Source organism: Dendrobium catenatum, unplaced genomic scaffold (genome assembly GCF_001605985.2).
Source record: "Dendrobium catenatum unplaced genomic scaffold, ASM160598v2 fragScaff_scaffold_1351, whole genome shotgun sequence".
Taxonomy (NCBI): Eukaryota; Viridiplantae; Streptophyta; class Magnoliopsida; order Asparagales; family Orchidaceae; genus Dendrobium; species Dendrobium catenatum.
In genome coordinates this window covers 592,239-599,151 of record NW_021319813.1, presented here as the reverse complement: position 1 = coordinate 599,151, position 6,913 = coordinate 592,239, and the positions used below count along the sequence as shown (strand labels likewise).

The 6,913-nt window shown below is 36.5% G+C and overlaps 1 long non-coding RNA gene across 1 annotated transcript; it reads left to right on the top strand.

The window, feature by feature from the left end:
* Positions 1-4,687: 4,687 nt before the first annotated feature.
* Positions 4,688-6,423, top strand: LOC114580860. Its single transcript, XR_003702473.1, has 2 exons — positions 4,688-4,843; positions 6,223-6,423. It is a non-coding gene; the product is annotated as an uncharacterized LOC114580860 (long non-coding RNA).
* Positions 6,424-6,913: the final 490 nt, after the last annotated feature.

Genomic DNA, 6,913 nt, shown 5'->3' with positions numbered 1-6,913 from the left:
TCAAATTTCGAGCAGAAATATTTAACTCTCACAATCACTAAGGCCAAAGAACTAGAGCCCAAAATCAACACAAGGCATTCCTAAATTTCATATGTAAATTCAAGAAAGAAAACCTTTATCCCACAAGCGGAAACTAATTAAAACAAAAGAGGTCAATTACAAATCTCTAAACAGCCCCTAATTCAAAATTTATCTCCAAAGCAATATTTAATTGAGTTGGTTCCCTCTCAAAGCGAATATTTAATTGAGTTGTTGGGCCCCACTAATTAGTCACCCCCCCCCCCCCCGGGGCCCCTGCCTATTAGACAAGACCGATCACTAGGGACAAGTTGCAGTCGGCCCCCCTTGCGGCCGACCTAACAGTTTCCTAGCGAACACGACTGAATAAAGGCGATGGATCAGGACAATCGGATTTTGGAAAGATCCGGGCGACAACAAGGAGGGCATTGTCTTGGTTAGTGGGAGGTGGTGGAGTGCCGATCATTATGGAGCATTTCGGGCAAGGGCGAAATGGACGATCGCGATGATAGAGAACGGTCAAACTGAATCATGGGGATCCAATGTCATGCCTAAGAACGGGTGAAGAAAGGTGCGGCAGTCCTACCCTGATACACGGGGAAAACATTGGAGTATGCCAACAACCGCTACACTGATGAGAAAGAAGTGTATTGAATGTATGCGATCATCAGCGATGCAGGAAGTTGCCAGGGGAGTCATACTGAATGGGGACTGGATGCTCTATGCCGGTGGTGTGTGCGGATATTGGAGAATGATATTCATGTGTGAGTGCGGTTGACATGAGGAGAAATTTATGCATGCAGGGCTATATCTGCGAAGAAAAAAGCTCTAGCTTGTTCAAAAGTGGATGATAGCCATGACAATTAATTAAGCCAAACTGAAGCAAAGCCATGACTGCGTCGCATCCTTCACCATGAGGACAAGGATGCATCTTTAGGGGGGGTGGAAGGTATGTTACGGCTGCACGCCAAGGGAGCGCTAAATTGGCCAAACCCAACAGGCCAGTGAGCGGGTCAAAACCTGAAACCAAATCCCAGGGAGATTTTGGCCCCCCTTGTGGGGCCAACAAAGTAATAATTTTCATATATGTTTAGAAGGGAAATCAAGGAGGAATTAATTAGAGAAAGAAGAAAGATCTCCTATTCGAATTTTATAAATCGAAAGAAAAGCTAATTTTGGGCAGATTTGCAGGAAATTAATTATGAGATGTATGTCCCTATGAAGGAGGGATAATATGGGGCCTAGTTTTGGAGGAGATTAATTATGAGATGTTTCATAATTGAAGAAGTCAGATTTTGGGAGCTGATTTGCGGGGCTGATTGTAGGCAGATAATTAGCGTGGGCGTTGGTTTGATATTTGTTGTATATTGTTTGCCTATAAGTAGTAGGATTTATTATATGCTTTATTATAAGGAGAATTTATTTGGAGTTTTATTAATTTCTTTGTAATGGGCATCCTAACAGCGTCTAAGTTGCTATGGGAGAGCCGAGTTCTACCGCTCAAATTGCATATCACATGTATTTTTATTTTTATATCCGAAAATCATGCATTATATAGTATCTTGTATTTTTCATTATCGTTTTGTTTTTTTGTCCTCCAAAGCGTATAGAGGACTCATGACTCATCTTCTCATACTTTAAAAACGTTAAATTATGAAATTCTATGATTAAATTGGACGCAATATGAGTGAGGATTCAAACATAAATGGTGACTGCGCAAAAATCATGACAAGAACCTAATTACTAATTAAAAATCCTGTAAAATTTACCAATTTAATCTTTCCAAGTTTTCGGCTTTTACATCTCTTAAACATAAACTTGCTTTATATATGAATGCAACCCAATAAAATGCTGTTGCGAGATCCATCATTGATTATTTATGAATAATGTATCCTTGACATAAACAGATGTTTAGTTCCAAGTGAGGGCAAGATTAATGCCTAAGGATTAAGAATATTATGATGTCTATTTAATAAGAAATTAAAATTATGCATTCAACCCCAACAAATAATGAATTTGAAACTGAAATTTTACCTTTAGCCTGGTTGATGACTTGATTTTGCAGCCGTTCTTCTTGCATGAATCTCAACTGGAAATGGAATTTTGACGATAGCATCGTGGCAAATAGCTCAGTAAATGAATTACTCCGCCCTCCCCAGGAATTTTTACATGCCCTGAATAGCATTTGAATCACAATCTTTGGCCTTTCAGCTTTATATCGTTGACTCGACAAGATACCCTTCAGCAAGGCTTCTGTTCGGCCATGCCAAACAATTTATGCACTATATTCATGCGAAAAGTCCATCACAGTTTCGAAGCCCTGGCAAGTGATTATATTCCCATCAATTAAATTCCAGCTCCATCAGCAACTGGCCGTGAGTTTGTTTGATACAGAAGGATGGGGCCGTTGCCTATTTTATCCTGTTGCGGTCCACGCAGCCTTCATGAATTTCTGCTTATAAAGTTCAAACAAGAAATAAAAATCGGTATCACCTTGAGAAGGCCATGTTTTGTAAGATAGCGGAGCTGATGCAGATGCCACCATATATCCTTCCAGACTCTTTCTGTTCTTTAAGAAGCTTCTTAAGAACCTTGGATTTTTCCAACCGCTCAGCACCCCCGCCCACCTGTAGAGCACTTAATATATGATATATCAGCCTCAACTAAAGCATAGCATAGCTGGGTCAAATGAGTAACCAAGGAAAAAGGACATCAAATAACATTGCGGCTTTACAAACAACAACAAGCATTTATCCACTATAGGGGGTCGGCTTACACGAATCGTTTTTCTTCCATTGTGTCCTGTTAAGACTCAAATTCTCATCTAAGAACTAATATAAAATTCATTTTTACTATTTTCTATATATAATTTTTAGTCTCCTCTATCCTTTCTTAACATAGTCAAATCTAATACATCTACTTTCCTAACAGTGCGTCATCGAAGGCGTCATTTTATGTGACCAAACCATCTAGGCAACTCTCTCTAATCTATCTTCCACTGGAGCTACTCACCTTTTCACATATATGCTCATTTCGTATCCTCTCTCTAAGAGTAAAGCCACTCATCCACCTGAGCAGCCTCAATCTCTGCAACACTTAACTTAATATTATGCTTCTCTTTTAATGGCCAACATATCGCACCACTAAAACATACAGGCTTAAGTTCCAAGAGAAGTGCTATAGAGAGTTCTAGAAAAGAAAGAGGTTAATAATGCTTATATTCAAGTCATTAATGATATATATGCAAGAGCTATTACTTGTGTTCAGGCACAAGGTTGTTTGACAAAGTATTTTCCTATTTCAGTTGGATTACATCAAAGATCAGCTTTAAGCCCATATCTTTTTGCTTTAGTCATGGATGTTCTTACTAGACATTTGCAAGAGGTTGTACCCTAGTTTATACTTTTTTTTATGATATTCTTCTTGTTGATAAGACTATAGGAGTTGAAGATAAAGTTGAATTCTCGAGGTCAACCTTAGAGTCTAAAGTTTTTCGTTTGAGTGGATCTAAAACTGCATATATGGAGTGTAATTTTAGTAATATTAAATCTAGTTGGAGGGGATTGTGACTTTGGGTGATCAAGTCATTAATAAGAGTACACGTTTTAGATATCTTAGGTCTATTGTTCAGAGTGATGTTGAAATAGATTGTCCCTCTCAAACTTAAAGGGAAAATTCTATAAGATGGTAGTGAGACCTGCAATGTTTTATGGTGTAGAATGTTGGCCATTAAAAGAGAAGCATAATATTAAGTTAAGTGTTGCAGAGATGAGGATGCTCAGGTGGATGAGTGGCTTTACTCTTAGAGAGAGGATACGAAATGAGCATATATGTGAAAAGGTTGGAGTAGCTCCAGTGGAAGATAAGATTAAAGAGAGTTGCCTTAGATGGTTTGGTCACATAAAATGACGGCCTTCTGATGACCCGATTAGGAAAGTAGATGTATTAGATTTGACTTATGTTAAGAAAGGTAGAGGTAGACTTAAAAAGATTATATTAGAAAATAGTAAAAATGACATTTTTATATTAGTTTTAGATGAGAATTTGAGTCTTAACAGGACACAATGGAGAAAAATGATTCGTGTAGCCGACCCCGTATAGTGGGATAAATGCTTGTTGTTGTTGCTGTAAAGTGCCAATGTTTATTTGGGATGTCCTTTTTCCTTGGTTACTCATTTGACCCAGCTATGACATGCTTTAGTTAGGCTGATATATCATATATAAGTGCTCTACAGGGTGGGGCGGGTGGTGCTGAGCGGTTGGGAAAATCCAAGGTTCTTAAGAAGCTTCTTAAAGAACAGAAAGAGTCTGGAAGGATATATGGTGGCATCTGCTCAGCTCCTGCTATCTTACAAAAACATGGCCTTCTCAAGGTGATACCCGATTTTTATTTCTTGTTTGAACTTTATAAGCAGAAATTCATGAAGGCTGACGTGGCCAACAGGATAAAATAGCAACGGCCCATCCTTCTGTTATCAACAAGCTCACCGGCCAAGTTGCTGATGGAGCTGGAATTGTAATTGATGGGAATATAATCACTTGCCAGGGCCTCGGAACTGTGATGGACTTTTCCATGAATATAGTGCATAAATTGTTTGGCCATGGCCGAACAAGAAGCCTTGCTGAAGGTATCGTTTTCGAGTACGATAAAAGCTGAAGGCCAAAGATTGTTGATCAAATGTTATTCAGGCATTATAAAATTCCTGGGGAGGGCAGGACTAATTCATTTACTGAGCTATCTGCCATCAGATCTATGTCAAAATTCCATTTTCCAGTTGAGATTCATCAAGAAGAACGGCAAAATCAAGTCATCAACCAGCTAAAGGTAAAATTTCATCATATTTTTTCCTTTAATCTCTTCACTTTGATAATTTGCCCTCACTTGGAACTAAACATCTGTTTTGTCAAGGAATTATTCATAAATAATCAAGATTGGATCTCGCCAACCTATTTTATTGGGTTCTTCATATATAAACAAGTCTAATGTTTAATGCCGGAAAAACTTGGAAAGAATGAAATTGGTTAAATTTTTACATGGATTTTTAATTAGTAATTATGTTTTCTTGTCAATGATTTGCGGTCCATTTATGTTGAATCCTTCAACCTGTTGTCAGCCAAATTCATAGAATTTCATATTTAACGTTTTTAAAGTATGAGAAGATGAGTTCATTGAGTCCTCTGATACGCTTTGGAGACAAAAATAACAAACGAATAATGGGAAAACTGCAGAAATATTAATAATAATGGATGGTTTTGGATTATAACTTCAATGTGAGCAGCTCTCCCAAACAGCCTACACGTTGCTAGAAGCCCTTACGAAAAGAAAACTATAGCAACTCTCAAATAAAATTATTCCTATAAAACATTAGATAAACCCTACTACTATTTATAGCAAACAATATGAAACGACGATGTTGATGAGAATGCAAATGAGTTTCAAGATCCACAAGATAGGTTTAATTCTATGGCAGATCGATTTGTTGATCATGCTATTTATAGTGGTGCTGGGAAAATGTCTAAAAATAAATCTAAGAAAAACTAGTGATTTCTGCTGTGGTTGGTTTGGCTTTTCTATTGGTTGTTGGACTATGATGAGGTAATTCTGCTTAACCCAGGGTTGGCCTTGATCTGACAACCTTGGTGGTTAGTGTGGTTATCTCCGTGCCTTTTGGTGTTGCTTATTGAACTTTGGCTGGTTGCTTTGTGGCTTTCTCCGCCAATGGATGGTCGTCTCTTCCCTACTCGGTGGGTGCAGGATTGCCATACTGAGTCCTTTTGGGTGTACCCTCTATTTTTTTGGCCTTTTATGTGGCGTGTTTTTTCTTCGTAGCTAGTCATTTCATAACGTTGGGCTCTTTTGTTGTAAGTGTGTGTTCTTGGCTTTGTGTGGCTGTTGTAATATTTATTTATGTTGAATAAAATTTCGGGCTACTTCGTCAAAATAGCCTTCCCTCAATTCTCTCCCAAATTAGCCTCCAAATCTTCCATCTTCTATTAGAAAACATATCCTAATTAATCTCCTCCAAATCTGCCCTCTATAATTAGAAAATTTCTCATAATTAATCCGCTTCAAATCATAATTTGGTCATGTATTAAATTGTTATCTGGGTATCTGTACTTGTGAAATATGTTGTATATGTCCAGAATTTTCAAGTAATTTCTGTTGAGTTTTGGTTAATCATTCCTTTCATTAAAATTGTACAGATGCTGATCATATTGTTGCCGAGCCAAATTTACATAGGACGAATTTTGGGCAGAGTAATGCGATGGAGCCATGTGAGGTAATTTAGTAATATGCATATACAGTTTTGATTGAACAACATTACTGATGATCATAAGCATTGGAAAATCATTAATTTTTACAAATAATATGATGCCATGTAGTTAAAAATAATGAATTCTTATAATTTTTTTATGGGCTGTATTATGAAATGATGTTGAAAATATAGTAATTAAGGATCTAGTTGTAGTTGGCATAAACTTTTAATTTTTGAGAATATGTTATTAGCTTAAATTTTGAACAGGCCACAAGACCGGTTCGATCCAATCTAAAAATCATTTATGCATCAAATCTGACTTTATATATTCTAACTCATATTGAAATGACTACAAATGCCCTTCTCTTGACGTTGAAAAATAGATTATATATATGATTATATGTAAATTAAATTTAAAATTAAAATTATAATATTATTATGAGTGTAAATTTTTATAATTATAAGATTTGGATTTTTTTTGCTCTTATGTGAGATTTTAAAATACTTTTTTTTACTAAGTTTTATGTTTTCTAATTTTTTGTCTAATATTTGGAATGATAACATTATTATTATGTTAATTTTATTAAATTTTAAAATATTATTATTTGTTACGTCGTTTGGTTTGATCAGGGTCGAAT